Below are 19,338 nucleotides of genomic sequence, written 5' to 3'. Positions count from 1 at the left end.
TTCTCTTTTATTTTTAGAGGAACTCAAAATGACCACCATGTCTTTGAAGGTCGCAAAAGACGTTGGCACAGTACAGCACAAACACAAACCACATCAAATCCGGAACTTCAGTGGGTAAACCTGATGGTGGAAACTATGCTGAGGCAAACCAAATACACATCAGAAGCTGATTTCAGGTAATACATTTAATGTACCATGTGTTAGGTATGTAACAGTGCATATAAATGGAGAAGTTCAATCTGGCTAAATAGTTTTGGGGGAGTTCCTGAGATGAGTACCAAGAACACCCTTACAAAAATTTAGAATTTTCATATGCAAATGTGCTTTGTGGCAAACCTGCGGCAAACAGTTTTAGACATCCGTTGACTTTTCTTATGGTTTATTTTTCCATGCAAAGCAAAGTCTACTATCATGGAGAATCATATTTCCTTACATAGAGGGTTAGTTCCTTTACATTACATTATTTACTCACCCTCATGCCATCCCAGATGTGTAGGCCGAAAACAAATAATGATTTTTAGAAGAATATCTCAGCTCTGGCGGTCCATACAATGCAAATAATTGGTGACTAAAACTTTGATGCTCCAAAAAGCATATAAAGGCAGCATAAAAGTAATCAATAAGACTCCAGTTGTTTAATCCATGTCTTCAGATTGATATGATAGGTGTGGGTGAAAAATGAAAAAAACAAAAAAAACAAAAACAAATAGCTAAATAAGAATGTGGAAGTGAACATTTTAGTCAAAAAATGACTTAAATATTGATCTGTTTCTCACCAGGACCAATATCACTTCAGACGACATGGATTAAACCACTTGCGTTGTATGGATTACTTTTAAGCTGCCTTTGTGATTTTTGGAGCTTTAAAGTTTTAGTCATCATTCACTTGCGTTGTATGGACCTACAGAGCAGAGATATTCTTCTAAAAATATTTGTGTTCAGCAGAAGAAAGTAGTACATATCTGGGATGGCATGAGGGTGAAATTTTTAATTTTGGGGTGAACTATCCCTTTAACTGGGTTGCAAAATTGTGAAATTACGTCACAAAATGCTAGTTAAACTGAAACAGCAATAGGAATTGCTTTGTGGTCGATTTTTCGTTTTTCATGACTCACCAATTTCCATATTTGCTAGAATGGCTTATCTGCAAAACAAGGTACAATGAACCACATGATCCTCATAAAAACGGGCCTTTTACTAACAGGCTCACAGATGAATTCAGTGTTCAATTACGCAAATTTGCAATGATGCCTGCCCTTTTTCCCGCGAACACGATTCAACACAGCCCCAATGACAAACAAGCCTAGACCAAGCTGCACACACCTGAGGCAAAACGTGTTCAAGACCAAACAAATATCAATGCATATCAAATCACTGACTTACAAAAAAGAAAAAGGCAACTAAACAGACAAGCATAGGCTAGTGACTCAGGAAAGGTGTCACGTTTTTAGTTTACGCACGGCAGAAATGTGTCAAGCCAGATGGATATTTACGTCTGACCACAAGCAATCGCAGCATTAAGGTCGTAGTTCACTGAAACATGTCAGCTTAATGATGCCTTTGCAAAGTTTGCAGCGGAGTTTGAACATTTTGTAAAGAACATAAACGTGAGAAAGGCAAAACAAGTAAAAACTCACAACAACAGAGAGCCCGAGAGGAAGTGAGGAGGTGGAACCAAAAAAAGAAGAGAGAGAGAAAAAACAACAACCAAACAAACAAACATCTGGAGCTCATTTGTACCCTGGGGAGAGGGAGAGAGAGAGAGAGAGAGAGAGAGAGAGAGAGAGAGAGAGAGAGAGAGAGAGAGAGAGAGAGTGAGTGAGTGAGTGTGTTAAATTAGTATGGTAAACGTTACTTTTCGATCTTGAACATATTCACTCACTGAGCAGTGAAAACATCTTTGGAGACCGTTTGACATTATATATATATACTGTAATAAATGTGAACAGGGGGATGAAATCATTACCGTGACACCCTGCTCTGTACTGGGGAAGAAAGCTCGCGTTTCCCATCCTGTGTGGAGTCGATGGGCGAGTGTGTGCGTGTGTCTATTACGTGGTTGTGTCACCGCGCGAAACTCCTGAAGCTGTTGTTCAGTGAGTACGCGAGAGCAGCGCGTGGAATTACCCTACAACAGATTTCAGAAATTACGGAAATTTCAGTCGTTCCTGACGTGTCTTGAAGTTTTTAATTTGTCCTTGGCGTTTATCATAGCCATGGCTTCACTATCGATTCAATTATACACAGTAATGCTCATTGCTCCAGGAAAGTTTTGACGCCTAACGAATCAATTTCAAACTGTTGGCTCCCCCAAATCGGAACCTGTTCGACTCGGAGCTACGGAGTCTCATATGAACTTTGTGAATGAAGATTAAATACAGCGACACGCGTTTCTTCTGTCTGCTGGGCATCGCACATGGGGTAAGTCTGCCAGTAATAAACTAAACATCTCACATACACAACGCAATATTTAATGACCACCCCTATGTAAACATAATGGATATATTTCACACTTTAACGGTAACTTGTGACGCGTTTATTTGTCAATAGAGACACGTTTCTATCACCTTTAGCTCGGTCATTGATCTCTCTGGTTTGCACTGATGTGAAGACCTCGCTGATAAGACTATCTCACACATAGTCCCTTATCAAATCTCTCGACACATGCATATTCCACCAGTGTCACTTTAAATAGTTTAGGGTTGGATTTGGAAGTGTCACGCTCCAAAAGGTTAGTGCATAAATTAGGAGAAAGTAGCCAACAGATGTTTGTTCACCAATGTAATGTTTAACATGCATGCATGCAGTCAAACATTGACCAGCGTCATCCAGACGTGCTGAACTTCATGTGTATTGCAGCAGTTCTTCATTTGTCAATAGGGACGGGCCCTGTAGGTGGTTTGAAACATGTGTAGCCGTTGCAAAAGCCGCCGTGGGGTTCGTGGGGATTTGTCCATCAGTCAGCTTAAAGATGGAATTGTTCTTAAAGGTTGTATTAATAAGACAAAGGGCTCTATTATGCTACACCGTGTGCTCTTGAGGCTAGTTGTCTATCTCTTAAAGGGACAGTTCACCCATAAATGAAAATTCTGTTGTCATTTGCTCATCTTCGTGTCACCCGCACATGACATGAGATATTGAGCAGAACATCCAAGCTGCTGTTTTCCATACAACGTAAGTGGTTGGCGACTTGTACTGTCAAGTTAGAAATAGAACAAAAAAGCACCATAAAATTGGCCCATACTATCAGAGCACTATATTCCATGAGTTCTGAAACTGTACAGTAGTTTTTTGTGAAGAACAGACTGAATTTTAAGGGGGCGTGAAGCGATCGTCTGACATTTGGTTTGCTTGATTTGAGCACAAAGCGATCATCTGTGTTCCGCAACTGCTTTCTGGTCCTTGAATAACGTATAATGTGCGAGTAAGGGCAGCCGGTGGATGGAAGAATAAACATTAAGGCGAGGGTGAGTAAATGATGTGCGAAAAACTTGTAATATTGCGCTTTAAAGAAATATTCCGTGTTCAGTACAAGTTAAGCTGCATTGATATCATAAAGTTAAAAGTATTACACAAAAGTATTTTCAATTTCCCCCTTCCTGTATAACAATGGAAGTGAATGGGGCCAATCCGTAAACATTAAAATACTCTTTCAAAAGAATAGCTACAAGACATAAACTTTATGAATTTTAACATGATTTTAGAGTAATAAAATTGCTTATTAGCCTTTTTTGTGCAAAGTTATATTTAATTTTACAACTTTTTTTGGCCATGATGATGTAATGTCAACAAACCCTAAAACGACCTTAAAAATCAAGTTTGATAAAAATTTACAGCCCAAATAATACACATGTTTAACAGAAGAATTAATATGTGCTTTTATACAATAATAAGCTTCACATTTCTGCCTTTAAACCTCCAGAAATGGACCCCATTCACTTCTGTTGTACGTGCCTTACTGTAACCTACATTTTTGCTGTTTTTAAACAAAATAACTTTTTGTTGTAATCAACATTATTCCACAAATGCTGTAGATTGAGTTTAACTTGTATTGCACCCAGAATATTCCTTTAATGTTATGCTTTGGCTGTTAACTGTGTTTTGTTATGGGATGAGACAATTGTACAGATTTAGGTGAGCTCTATTGTATTTGCTGATTTTTGTCTCGCCTTTTATGCAGAGCTATATTGGAAAGCCATTACAACAGCTTCTGAATTCAGATCAAGCTATGAAATGCATCCCCTCCCTCAGTCAAAGATAAGCACTCATTGAAAACTCCTCGCTGAGGTAGTGACAAAACATGTGATTCTTTAACACAGTCAGACTTGCTCTCCAGTGCAAGAAAAAGGAAAGGGGTTGAGATGTTTTGTAATCTGCTTTTGTGGTACATGATGCCTCTCTCTTTATGAGATAAGCTGATATGTGGGCGGAAACGATGATTATCACATTGAGTGTTGTATATCCATCATTCTCAACCGTGGATGTGAACTGTGTGAGTGTGGTCACGATATTTTTCTAAAAGCTCTAAATTGAATGATTGCATTATCTTGTCTGCTCCGTGACTGCATCAGGCTTTTCAAATAGTGCATTCAGAAGCACATGGGAATTTCTAAATGCTATAAAGGAGAGCTAACTTTTTTATTGGATGGAAACATTATTAGCAGAGTGGGAAATTAAGAAGAGCAGGAATATCAGGTGTTGGATCCATTGATGGCTCTTGAGAAAGAGAGCAGAGTTTCTTGTTTGGGGTGTGGTGTCTTTTATTCGGGTGGTGGTGGGGTGTAGTAAACAGCAGATTTTCATCACACTGTGAACCAATCTGTAGACTGAAGCTGATATGGGCAGCATGTAGCACGTGTTGGCATCATGTGATGCCATGCTTCATTAAACCAGAACAAAAGCAGGCACACCGCCGCTGACCACCACCACCAGTGTTCTTTGCTCACGTTCACACTATCAAACCATGTCTATATGAGAGGCTTGATTTTTATTTCAGAAAAGTGGTAGACCTATATACCGGCAAGGCTGATTAATCGGATTTGGACATTTAGAGTTTATCAGGATTGGCTGATAATTGTGTGAATAACAAAAATTGTCATTCTATCTAGTGTCAGATCCAAAATCCACAACAGCCTTTTCAATGAATTAGGGGCGGAGCTAAGAAGCCTGGCCACCCCACTCGCGACTCATGAATTATAATTTTTTTTAATCAACATTTTACCAGCCATTGTCCACAGTGCTATCTAAATCAGCTGAGAAAAAACAATGCCAGGGTTAGAACAATGCTACATTTCTAATGCCAGGGCACTAAATATGCTTCTCATCTGAAACATGCATTTGCATGGTGCAATTGAAGCCTGGTTTTTGTGCAAAGGTGGCATAAATCATCACAGAACTATTCGTGCCAATGAACTGCTCTAACCTACTGTACCTTGCGTGCACACGCATCAACCGGGCTTTCCTCGATACCACGGTGCAGACCACAAAACTGATGTGACCCATTTGAATTCTAGTGAGAATTTTCTTGTTCAAAATTCTCTTGAATCGTGAAACCTCTTAAACAGTAAATTGCTCCGACATACTTAAAAGCACTGAGGAAAAGAGCAACACTGTGCTATGAACCAAAAAAAAAGCTTTTTCAAATGTATTTCATGTACCAAATCATCATCCTTACTAACATTAATCTTGTTGTAATCCAAAGTAAAATCTGTGTCCTGAAGCAAAAGTAGTTGAGAACCACTCATTAAGATATTGACTATTTAAAGAACAAAATCGGCTGATCACTAGTGAAAATCCAACAACCATCTGTGCATTAAACAGACACAATTACTCAACCTCTCATCATGAGTGATTCAGAAAGTTCACAATGAATTTCAAGTCAAGTCTCTTGAAACAACAAAGCCTTCAGATATGAGTGGTACTTGTCGTTATCACAGAAAACTCATAAGGAGGTTGCTGGTCATCTATCTGGGTTTTACCTTTCATGATGCTTTCTTCTAAATACACCTGAACTTTGTTTCAACTCTTTCCCTGAAATATGTTACAGAACGAAAATTGTTCCCCATTTCTAGGGTCTGTATTCTCACAGGTAATGGCTCGTTTATTACTTTTAGGGGGCGAACCAGTGACAGGCGAGTTCTACTGTCTACATCTACTACTACTACTACTACTTGGGAAAGGGTGAGCACATGAATATTAATTAGCTGGTGCTGATGTTGGCAGGAAATCGTCCTAGACTGTTCAGTCATGTAACCTAATTAATATTCATCCTGTTGGGAGGGGGGAAAGGCTTATTTATCTATTGGAAATATCAGGTGGTAAAACTAAATTTAATTGTAGTCTATACCAGGCATATTTAATCTGAGCCAATAGAATATTTTAACATCTGTCGCTGCTGTTCTAGCGACCCGCTCATGGGTCACACATGTATGCTAAATAATAGATTGGTGAGGATGGAGTGTGAACAGTGCATAAGAAGCAAAGCTATTTGTAAATATGTTATAAATAAACCTATACAAGTAAATGGAAGGACAAATAAATATGCAGGCCATGGTGGGAGCTGGAAATGTGGGATTATTTTGCTTGGTCACATTAGAGGTTAAGGGTGGGTCCAGGTCACAGTGTGGGCAGAGAAATCCCTTAAGGACTCTTGCGTTTATCATTTGGGCGCTGAGATCTTGCATGACCTCCTGAGAGAACTGTCTCCAAGGAAGCCTGAATCCATCTTGTCAACAAGAGCCTTTACGAACAAAAGAAATCTGTACTGGAAAGCAGTATGGCGAACCTATATGTTTGGTTTTTCAGTGTGAAATAAGAATTGTTGGCACCCAGGGATCAGGGCATTTCTGTGAAAGAAGTGCAGCTGTTTTTTCCAATTACACCAATCAATAACAGCCCATCTCGGCACACATGAATGATGATGTGTATTGAAATTAATAGAGGTCAGGGATTCTGAAGCTGCAGGGTTTGCACTGAATGTTATAAGGCAGCATGCCATCTTTCCTCAGCTGAAAAACACTTTTGCTGGGTGTGGCAGCTGGGACAAAATAAACGCCTTCTGTTTTGGAGGCTGCTGGTGAGCAAGTTAGAACTCACAGCTGGCAATATGGAGCTCTCAGTTTTGGTGCCAAGAACTGGGAGTGTCACAGTAATGCATTGCTTTTGCTCTGTCTGCTAACCTTCCCCATTTACCAGTCATTTAGACTTTCTTACTTGCATATTTAGTGTTAAGACCATTACAAACAGATCCCATAAATGTGTTGTATACAACGCAGTCACACAGTCCAATCTGTCTGTCTTGCACAGACACATGTAGTCAAGGTTCAAGGGAGATTTTCTAAATATTTACTGAGGAGCGATTCAGTCGGGGGAAAGACTTTGTCCATTTTAGGACAGATAGAGTTTAGGAATCATGAGCTTAAAGGTCCCTCTTGCTATTCATGTTGTGCATCTGTGCACAATCACTGATATAAATCTACCATATACAGTGCAACAACAAATCCATCTTAAAATCCAATGCAGGTGTACACAACTGTCACATTTATTATTCAGAACAGCAACAGAACAGTGTTTTTGTAATATGTTGTGTTTAAAGGGTTAGTTATTGTTTACCCTCATGTTCTTCCAAATCCATATTACTTTCTTCCATGGATCACAAACGGGGAATTTTGGAAGAGTGTGGTGGCTTTTAAAAAATGGGAAGAAAGAAAAAAAAAAACGACAGTAACATTTTGTAAAAGAGGTCCAACAGACTCTGAAGCAATTTAATATAATAAATAGCATGTACATAACATTTCTGGGGAAAAAGGAATTCACTGTAGCACTAAGCTGTTTTTACGTTAAAATTGTAAGATTAATAATCTATATATTTTTTAAATAAAATATGATTTGTTTTATGTTTTAAATGCTAGATCGCAGTGTCTTCTGGTTTCTATTCAGCCATCCAAATTGTAGTCATTTATTTGCACATAGAATTTGTTACTGTATTAGGAAAACAGTACGCAGTGAATATTACATTTAAGAATTGCATAAACTGACCAATTAATAGGATCGGAATGAATCAGTATTTTTTTAAACATACAATTTCTCACTCAAAGCTGTCGTATGGCTTCAGCAGACTTGGAATATAGCACACAAGTTCATGATATTTATTTTTGTTCATTTTGGAGCTCGACAGTCCTTATTCACTTTCATTATATGGAAAACAGTTGTCCAGGATATTCTTAAAAAATACACATTTTATGTTCCAGAGAGGAAAGTCATACAGGGATGGAACACCTTGTAGTTAATAGCTAAATATTGACAGAACCGTCTTTTTTGCGTAACTATTCCTGTAATATGTGTTAGGCAACAGTTGTTTTTAATAAATGATTTAAAATGATGAATTGGAACGGAAATGAGGTTGCAGCTTTTAGGAGTACAGAAACCTCGCAACATAAAGCCAGTATTTTTGTCTCTCTCCCATGTTAGGATAATGTTCACCATTTAGCCACAAAGAGGCTTGGAGAGCTTTTTTGTTTTAGTGAGCCGTAAAACATTTCTGAATGATTTGTGGCTTGAAGTACTCCAAAATTGTTGTGTATATATAGTGATGTGGTCATGTCATGGTTTTCTAATGTGTACCGGGCATCAGTACATCCAACTGCATTACATTTTGAGCAGGTATTGAGGGGGAGATCCGTACACCCACCCCCTCTTGATAGACAGCGTATTGTAACCGTGATTGCCTTTGTTTGTCCACCTGGAAGAAACCCACCGAGAAACCCCTGTTGGAATGAAGAGCTGGATTGCTCACTAGAGCTTGTCAGATTAAATCGTGGAGGGGGGCTTTGTCCATCAAACCTGTTCTTTCACTTGTGGCATCTGTGAGGGGATCAGACCCATCCTCATGTTAATTCCTAGTCATGAATGTCCATGAAAGGCATAAAAGAGATGGATCCTGCCCACACTGGGCCTTTAGCATGAGAATGGCCTGATTTGTGCTCTCCGTTGAGATGTTACTGAAGTGATTATTTTATTTTTTTGCAGTCATTTGGTAAAAACAGAAGTTGCACAAGTTGACCTTGTCTTTTTACTGTAATGAAATGAAACCGTTAGTATTCTTGTGTAACTTGTGGTAAACATTTAGACCAAAATGTAGATTGTCTGGAGGGAAACTGTCTCATTTTTCTTAAGTCAAATAAAGCCATGGGTTTGCGTAATCAGTCAGCCAGGTCTCATCTCCCTTGACGATGAGGAGAGAGATGTGGACATAGGAACACAACACTGCAGAAAAAAACATTTTCAGACAGTGTAGTATATTAGATTTATGGCTTGCTGTGCCAGTAATACAGTTAAAGGCCTGCCTGATATGATTTTCCAGTCCTTTCTGGATGTAACTTACTGCACTGATTAGCCGGTTGAATTTGATCATCTTCGGCTCAATGACTGAAACCTACCTGATGGGAAATAAAATGAAATAAAATAAAAGAGCAAAGTATACTGGTCCGACTTGGACTATAGTTTCAGAGAGAGGAAAGTAAGACTTTGAGAGAGAGAGAGCGAGAGAGAGAGAGAGAGAATCCAGTCTTTATCATCCCTAAGGGACTTTGTGTAGTAATATGTCAGCAGCAGGGTCTGGGAAAGATGGGAAATCATTGCACATATTTGAGACAAAGCCAGTACTTGTATAAAATGTCAGTATACACAAACAAGGAATATATGTTTCTTAAATGGCCAGAATTTTCAATATTGATTTTTCTTTTAAGATCTTTCTTATAGTCTGACCACCATTGTTGGAGAGAATCTAATTTAAAGTAGCAACGCTAATAATTAACTACATTTTTTCAGTAGTGTGACGGTAGTTTAGTTGTTTTCAAAACCTAGCCTTTCCATTGACAAGCTACTTTTTTGCAACAAGTTGTGCAGAGTGACAAAAGCATGCTTATAATATTGCGCACAAAGATTTACAACTGAACAAGTTAAATAGACACAATAATCAACCACGATTTCAAATGTCCTCCAACTCTCATATGTAGCAATGGAAAATCTGATTTGTTTTAGTAAATTGGTTCATTAGGGCATTTCAATTGGCTCCAAATAAATAAATAAATCATAATTTCGGTTTTGGATCTATTTATTACAAAATATAGAGTTAATCCCTGCCATCACTTATGTTTATGATCCAGTTAAAATCTAGTTTTTTGTAGTAGTAGTAGTCCTAAGTCACCCTAATCGATATTCAAAACCCTCATTTGGCCCATTTATAGTACATGCACACCAATGCACTGATTACTCTCAAATATCATCTTATTTAAACAGTCCGACAAAGCAAAACAATCAGTGTTTACATGAAATTTGAAATAATCAGGTTATTCTCTGTTTTTGATGTCAAGCCATGAAAACACTTGTATACATTGGATAAGCCGGTAAATACGCTGGTTAATGTGTTTACATGTGATGCGAAAAGGGTGTAACTTGCAAAAAACTACCGTGTCAATCAATTTATTCTAACGCCATTTATGGCCTTACATTATGGAAAGCCGCTTATGCATTTACATGACAAACACGTTGACCACTTATTAAACGTATTAGGTGTAAGAACGTGCATGTAAACACACTTTTTGATTCTGGGCCAGAAAAAGACTGCAATCATTAAATTATACTATTATAGAAACTTATTATATACCGTTTCCACAGTCATTAAAACATTTTTTTTTATCTAGTAATCACAAATTCCTGGAAAAGTCATGGAAATTCATAGGTCCAAAAGGCTGGGAACCCTGAAGCTATTTTGATAGATATTAAGTAGCTCTAAACAGTTAGCTTCTTTTTGTAAATAGCTTGTAAAGTAGCAAACTTTTCAAAAGAATTGCTTGACTGTTGTTTAACTAGGACTATTTTAAATCATTAGTTGCTTGTAGCTTGGCAAGCTTAAGTTTAAAAGTAGTTTCCCCACGATTGTTGGCCACTTTCTATTATTCAATTCTCCCCCGACCCCGTTTCTTATCCCCTCTATCATTGTTTGATAAAAGGTACCAGACCATAATCAGTATCACAAAAGGCAATCAAGACTGCTTTGTTCATCTGTGTGTATGCCTGTTTCCTTTTGTGGATGTTCCCCCTTCTACATTCACACCCTCAACCCCCCCAAACACTCTCTATCATAACCCCCACAACTGTCACACATACAACCGATGCATGCGAGAGACATATGTGGGTCAGGTCTGCACAATGGTACAGTGTTATCCCGAAAATCTGTTTGTCTAGAATCTGAGCACACATACGGGGGACACACACATCTCTTGATAAAGCAGAAGAATATGAGCATGGGTGGGGTTTGCATGATGGTGGAACAGGAGCAGGGCTGTAGAACAAAGCAAATGTGATTTCTCTTCCAGGACCTTTCATTAAAGGATACTTCCTATGTGCAGACAACAGCAGATGATTGTGAGAAAATTGCATGTGAAACTTGATCCACACTGGTTGAGATTGAATTCAGTGATTCTGCTACACGCTTAAAACACTGAACTTTCAGTTAGATGATTCTGCAGTTATATATATATTTTTTGAGGCCTGTGCCCTGCTGATGAATGATGAGTTCTCATGTTTGAAGTTTGTTTGGCGTTGAAGGCAGTTTTTGGTCTAGACATGCCTTAACCAGCAGCAGGTTCTTTAGAGTAATGAAGTAACATCACATTAGCTCATTTTCTAATAAGTACTAGAGACGGCGCGACCGTGACTGTGGACTCTAAATTAATCCTTCCTGATGCTTTTAATCACCTCTTTGAGGGCCCTTTACTTTGATCTTTGATGCTATAGTAGACATTAAACCATAGGGGGTTAGGGGGATGGCAGAGAATCTGTCACAATCTGAATCAAAATGGCTGTGCTTTTAAAAGTGGAGAGGCTGTGGTTGACAAGAATTGACAAGGGTGAACGTTTCTGTGAAAGGCTCAGAGTTGTACGCCCCCAATCGCCTCTCTGCCTCTTAAATCCTTCTACCCCCCACAAGGGCTTGGCCGTATAGCTAAAATATTGTATCTCTACATATTTCCAGCCTTTTGACAATGCTCAGTATGCTTTTTAATATTTAAGAAGCCTATTTACTCTGATATTGCTTAAAAGAAACCATCAATGAATCCTTTTGACCAAACAGCAATTGAGTGTTTAAATACACACCAATACACTGAAAATCTGACCATGCAAGAAACCACGTTTACTTCAGATTTGAAATTGCAATTCTCTGCTTTTGAAGTCAAAACGTAAACTGGCATGCACACAACACTTTTGTACATTGGATAAATTGTTAAGTATGCCAATAAATGGGTTTACATGCTAAGCTAAATATTACTTGTACTGAAAATTGTACTTGTGTTGATCGGTTTATGCCTAAACAGTTTATGGACTTACATCGATAAAGCTAAAGTGTTTAAAAACTAAATTTTTGTTTTATAATGAAATAAATTAATATGGTGGCACAATTATATTTTTGTCTACAAAACTAATTTCAAACATTTAAGCATGCGCCTTAGGATCAAAAGATTTTTAAGATCATGGGAAACATTTCAGTCAACCGGTAGTGTATATGTATATGTATATGTGTATGGGCATCCCTGATCAAAATTTCTGTTGCTGTGAATATCTAAGCGAGTAAAAGATGGCCTGATTTCTAAAAGGCATAAAGTTGACAAATTTCTTTAATATTTTAAACAATATAGATTTTTTTATTTCCATTTTTTTACGGTTTCAAAATGACAAAATAAAAAGTGCCCGAAGCAAAAGTTTGTGCACCCTGCATGATCAGTATTTAGTAACACCCCCCTTTGGCAAGTATCACGGCTTGTAATTGCTTTTTGTAGATAACTAAGTGTCTTTCAATTCTTGTTTAGGGGATTTTCACCCATTCTTCCTTGCAAAAGGCTTCTAGTTTTGTTAGATTCTTGGGCCGGCTTGCATGCACTGCTCTTTTCAAGTCTATCCTCAGATTTTTGATGATGTTTAGGTAAGGGGACTGTGAGGGCCATGGCAACACCTTCAGTTTGCCCCTCTTGAGGTAGTCCATTGTGGATCTTGAGGTGTGTTTAAGATCATTATCCTTTTGTAGAAGCCATCCTCTTCATCTTCAGCATATTTACAGATGGTGTGATGTTTGCTTCCAGAATTTGCTGGTATTTAATTTACTCCATTCTTCCTTCTACCAGAGAAATGTTCCCTGTGCCACTGGCTGCACACAAGCCCAAAGCATGATCGATCCACCCCCGTGATTAACAGTTGGAGAGGTGTTCTTTTCATGAAATTCTGCACCCTTTTTTTTCTCCAAATACCTTTGCTCATTGTAGCCAAAAATTTATATTTTAACTTCATCAGTCCACAGGAATTGTTTCCAAAATGCATCAGGCTTGTTTAGATGTTAATTTGCAAACTTGAAGGACATATTTGTGCAGGTGTTGTTGCACAGTAGAACAGTGCACCACTACTCCAGAGTCTGCTAAATATTCCTTAAGGTTTTGATTTGCCTTTCTAGCAATCCTACGAGCAGATCTCTCTGAAAGTTTTCTTGGTCTTCCAGACCTCAACTTGAACTCCACCATTCCTGTTAACTGCCATTTCTTAATCACATTACGAACTGAAGAAACGGCTACTCGAAAGTGCTTTGCTATCTTCTTATAGTGCTAGGCAGCTGCTTACAGGAGTCCATGGCTGCTGATTGTTGGGACAAGGTTTGAGGAGTCAGAGTATTTATAAATCTTTGAAATTTGCAAATGTTGAAAAGAATGTTTCGTCTTTTAACTTTATGCCTTTTGGAGATCAGTTCATCTTCTACTCACTTAACTATTCACAGTAACAGAAATTGTGACCAGGGGTGCCCAAACTTTTGCATGACACTGTGTGTATATAATATAATATTATATATATTAGGGCTGGGCGGATTTCAGATTTTTCATCGTGCGTTTTGACACGATGTTTTTTCAAAAGAAAGGTTATTGCATAAAAGCATTGCAAATGCTATAGGTGGATATGTTATAAATACCCATAATAAAGCATTAGTTGCGTGACAGTTATGGGCGCTTCATTTAAAATTTTATGGCTAATATGGGAGTCTCAAACATCCACCGCTCAAACATCCACTGCTTCTTTTACCATGATGATTCATATAGATCGCTAATTATTGTTTTGTTCTGTGAATTGTTTCAAGTGTACTGCATCTATAGCCAACATTTGGCAAGCGATCATTTTGACAAATTTTGCCGAGTTGAATTGTAATGTTAAATTATTTAATATTGCTTGCTGGCCTGGGTAGCTCAGCAAGTATAGACACTGACTACCACACCTGGAATTGCAAGTTTGAATCCAGGGCGTGCTGAGTGATTCCAGTCAGGCTACCCAAACAACCATTTGGCACGGTTGCTAGGGAGGGTAGAGTCACGTTGGGTTAACCTCTTTGTGGTCATTATAATGTGGTTCTAGCTCTCAGTGGGGCGCGTGGTGAGTTGGGCGTGGATGCCGCGGAGAATAGCGTGTAGCCTCCACACACGCCATATCTCCGTGGTAACGCGCTCAACAAGCCACATGATGAGATGCGTGGAATGCCGGTCTCAGATGTGGAGGCAACTGAGATTCGTCCTCCGCCACCCAGATTGAGGCGAGTCACTATGCCACCACGAGGATTTAGAGCGCATTGGGAATTGGGCATTCCAAATTGGGGAGAAAACAAAAAGAACTCAATAAATATTGCTTCGCTGCTCAGCGTGAACTGCTAGAGGGTGCATCTCTATCTGCAGGGGTTTATGAATATACACACAAATTGTTTGATATACTGAGAGTACATTCTATATAAACTTGATAATTTATAGATATTGATTTCTAGATAACTTTCTAGATAACTTAGATAAAAATTTATACTTACACTGGCTAAGAAGTATTTTGTAGTTTCCTTATTTTATTCTATTATTTCTGAACATCTGGAGTATATAGATTTTAATTTATTTTACATTTATACTATGGCTGTGTTCACACTGCAGTGGAATGTGGCCCAAATCAGATTTTTTTTCCTTCGCATGTGACACAGCCAAAATCGCTTTGAATGTGACGTTTTCAAATCCGATCTGGGACACTTTCATATGTGGAAATAAATTGGATGCGTATCTGATTTTTTTCCAATGTGTCTTCGGTGTGAACAGTCAGGTCAGATTTAATCTCAACATTCATCATTTGCACACTTGATTTCCAGCGTATATATGCCTTTTATATTTTAAAACTTAAGTGGAGGTCATATCTATCTAGTTAATGCATTCAGTTTATTTTTAAGGAAAGAAAATAAAAGTATAGGCTTCAACAGTTGGGTTCAGAGATTATTTTGGCGTGCACGTTAAATATGTTTATTAAAAGATATGTAGATTTATATGCCGGTGCTCTTTGGTCATTTCACTCGCTCAGAAAATATTTCCATATGCTTTTCCATATTTCTCAAATAGTATCAAAAGACGAATGCATGCCAGCCAATGGAAATATGACATTTTTACCATATACATGTTTATACACAATGTAAAAAGATTGCTGTAAGTTTTACAGTAACTTACTGGCAGCTGGATGCATGCCATCTGTAATGTATCTGTAATTTAACATAGCTAAAATGTACACATTTTCAAAGTGAAACAAGCCAAAATAAAATGCAATGTGAATTTGATGTGTGAATTTGATTGGTATTTGGTGCCATCAGGGTTGATTCTCAGAATGAACCTGCAAGCACAAGAAAAAATACAGTATTTATCAAACCAGTGTTTCGCCAATTGTCATAACTCTGTAATGTATGCACTTTATGGCCAGTAAAAGCAATATGTACTAAATACCTACAGGTAAAGTACATAATTAGTTGCTTAACTTACCGTTACGACGGAAACGTAAGAAAAGACAAAAAACACCTCCAATCTGGGACTCGAACACGATCCAGACCACAACCTTGAAAAAAAAAAGAAAAAAAGATGCACTTGAAAACACTGTCTCATAAAATAATAATAAACTCAGTTTGAACATCGGTGTTGCCTAACACTCTTTAGTATTTCACATTATCTATTTAGGTTAAGTTAAACACTCCTCCTCCTGGTTAGCTAACGTTAAAGCGGCAGAGGAACACACAAAAATTGCATTTCTCTGTTTAACTAAGGGTTTCTTTAGCTAATTTATTTGATATTAACATATTCACCAGTTGATAATATCACCGTTATGACGTCAATCACCGACAACTCCTAGCCAACAGCTAAAAACAAGGACATCTGTTACAGGGCTCCCTGTTCTTCTATTCTAACCTTTTTTATTTGCAAAAGTAGTCTAACATTTATATTTCCTATTGACTCACTAAAGCTGAAAATATAAATAACCATCTTAAGACAAATGTTTTTGTGAAACATCGTATGTGCCAAAGACATTTGCACAGTACTGTATATTTCATATTTTTAAATATAAAAAAAAATCCTTGAAACAAGATGCATTTACCTGAGAAGCAACATATAAGATATTTAGACTTGCTTTCAAAGAATATATATTGAATACAAGTGTATATTTTGCCTTCACTGCACTTGCAGAAATATGAACAAGTGAAAAAATATGCTTATATACATGTGGAACGCTCTCGCTCTGAGAGAGGGAAAACACAGGAAAACGTCTTCAGGTAACAGGGTTTTTATTCCTTTTTCAGGGTACACAATAATGTCTTCGTGGGAACACTGGGTTTCCTTGTCATTCTCTCTCCCCCGAGGCTCTGTCGCTGCTGCTTTATATGCCGCTCTCCCCATGCTTACTGAAATTAGACACAGGTGTTAGACATAATTTAGCTCAGGTGTAAGCGCCCTTACCGCTTTTCTGTCCCGGACGGGTGCTTGACCACGGCCCCGCTGCCACATACCCCCACCACCTGACTCAGGCCGGGGCGTCATCCGGCCTGCCTACCACTCCCCCCCCCCCCCCCATTTCTGGAGAGGAAGTCAGCGGCAGCCATCTGCACCCCCGGTCTGTGGACCACCTTGAACTTAAAAGGCTGGAGGGCCAGATACCAACGGGTGATCCGGGCGTTAGTATCCTTCATGCGGTGAAGCCACTGGAGTGGGCCGTGATCCGAGCAGAGGGTGGAGGCCCGCCCCAGCAGGTAGTATCGGAGCGTGAGGACCGCCCACTTGATGGCCAGACATTCCTTCTCTACGGTGCTGTACTTGGTCTCCCTCAAGGAGAGCTTCCGGCTGATGTACAGCACCGGGCGCTCCTCCCCCTCCACCACCTGCGAGAGTACGGCCCCCAGCCCTCTGTCTGAAGCGTCCGTCTGCAATACAAAAGGGAGAGAGAAGTCAGGTGCATGCAGAAGCGGCCCCCCACAAAGTGCAGCTTTAATCTGTATAAACGCCTGTTGGCACTGCTCAGACCATTGGACCGGATCTGGAGCCCCCTTTTTAGTGAGGTCAGTCAGCGGGCTGGTGACATCCGAATAATTAGGCACAAACCTCCTATAATAGCCAGCCAGCCCCAGGAACTGCCTCACCCCCTTTTTGGTCTTGGGTCTAGGGCAAGTCGCAATCGCCGCGGTTTTGTCAATTTGGGGACGCACCTGGCCATGACCCAAGTGGAACCCCAGATACCGTACCTCCACATGCCCAATTGCGCACTTCTTAGGATTTGCTGTGGCATACGCGGTGTGAGGTCTGAGGATCCTATCCATGAGACGCTGAAATGTGGCCGGTGCTCCAAACAAACCGAAAGGAAGCGTCACAAATTGGTGTAATCCAAACGGCGTGGTGAAGGCGGTTTTCTCACGGGACATTGGTGTCAAGGGGATCTGCCAATAACCCTTCGTTAAATCCAAGGTCGAATGAAACCGAGCAGTACCTAACCGATCGAACAGTTCATCAACACGGGGCATTGGGTACGCGTCAAATTTAGACACCGCGTTGACTTTTCTGTAATCCACACAGAATCGAACAGACCCATCGCTCCTGGGAACAAGAACCACCGGGCTGGACCAATCACTGTGGGACACATTCTCTTTTGTTTGAGTGTCCTGCGTCACTCTATATAACCGGTCATTTATAATGGAAAAATAAGGGTATGAAATGGCGATGCCCGGCCGGAGTTTTTGACCATCAATTACTCTCACTTGGTCAAAGGCGTGTTTGAGGGTTTCGTCCCGCGACTGCTCCAAAGGAAAGTCCCCCTCTGGGAATTCCCTGAGAGGAGGGGCGATAACCTCGCCCCTTCCCTCGTCATTCTGACTTGAAGCCGTCGAGGACGGCCCCGGCTCCGCCTCCCCTGCCAACGCATCGCACACCTACCTATTTTAGTGCAGGACCCATCCGCACAAATTCCCCTTAACATTTTCTTAAAGCCCGGCCAATCAGTCCCCAAAATCAGCGGATGAGTGAGGCGGGAACTAACCGCAGCCTCCAAGCTATGTTTTTCCCCCCGGAATTTTATCAGCAAGGTCACCATAGGATACTTGTGAACATCCCCATGCACACACCTCACCCTCACCAGCTTAGCTGTGCCCAAAGCCCCGGGTCGAACCAAGCGTTGGTGGATGGTGGTCTGATTACACCCTGTATCCAGCAATGCTTGGTAAGTACCCCCCTTGATCCTTACCGGAAACCGGTACGCTCCAGCCCAATCGGGGGCAGTCTGCTGGATATCGGGGACCCGCACCACCGTCCCCACCTCCATCAGCGGACACTGATCCCGGAAGTGGCCCGGGTCTCTGCATCTCCAGCAGGCCGGCCCAGGCGCTACGTCTGTACCTGCGGCGGCGGGCGCCCCCACCTGAGGGGGAGAGCGGCTGAAGGTTGGGGAAGGGGAGTGTGTTGCTTCCCATGGCCTGGAAGCTGGTCTCAGGGGGCCTCCCCGCCTACGTGGGGCAGGAATGGGACCTGGAGAGAAAACAGAACGGGGAGGCAGAAAGGAAGGGGAGGGAACAGGGGAACATACAGGGGAAGGGGGAAGAGAGGGAGAGAGAGAGAGCTCCTCCGCCCTCGGGATCGCCGCCATGTGGTCCTCCGCAAGCCGGACGGCTGCCTCCAGTGACGCCGGGCGGTGGCACTGGACCCACTCTGCCGTTCTCCTATGCAAGCGTTGGCCGAACTGCTTCAGCACCACCTGGTCGATGATTCCCTTGACGTCGCGGTCCCCCACTAGCAGCCACCTCCGGCAGGCGTCCCGGAGCCGTTGAGCGAAGGCAAACGTGCGGTCGGAAGTCTCTAGCCTCATGCTTCGGAAGAGCTGGCGATTCTCCTCCGGGCTCCGACCAACCCGTTGCAGGATGGCTCGCTTCAGATCCGCATAGGCCAGGAGGTTCGCCGCCGGCAGTTGTTGTGCCGCGAGCTG

The 19,338-nt window shown here is 40.7% G+C and overlaps 1 protein-coding gene across 1 annotated transcript in view; it reads left to right on the top strand.

The window, feature by feature from the left end:
- Positions 1-1,787: 1,787 nt before the first annotated feature.
- Positions 1,788-19,338, top strand: part of LOC127648042 (sphingosine 1-phosphate receptor 2-like) — a 30,757-nt gene continuing 13,206 nt past the window's right edge. Inside the window, exon 1 of the mRNA XM_052132620.1 lies at positions 1,788-2,421. The gene's annotated coding sequence lies outside the window, so the exon portion shown is untranslated. The remainder of the gene's footprint in view (positions 2,422-19,338) is intronic.

Source organism: Xyrauchen texanus, chromosome 8 (genome assembly GCF_025860055.1).
Source record: "Xyrauchen texanus isolate HMW12.3.18 chromosome 8, RBS_HiC_50CHRs, whole genome shotgun sequence".
Classification (NCBI taxonomy): Eukaryota; Metazoa; Chordata; class Actinopteri; order Cypriniformes; family Catostomidae; genus Xyrauchen; species Xyrauchen texanus.
The sequence above is the reverse complement of the archived record's forward strand: the minus strand, read 5'-3'. Positions and strand labels throughout refer to the sequence as shown.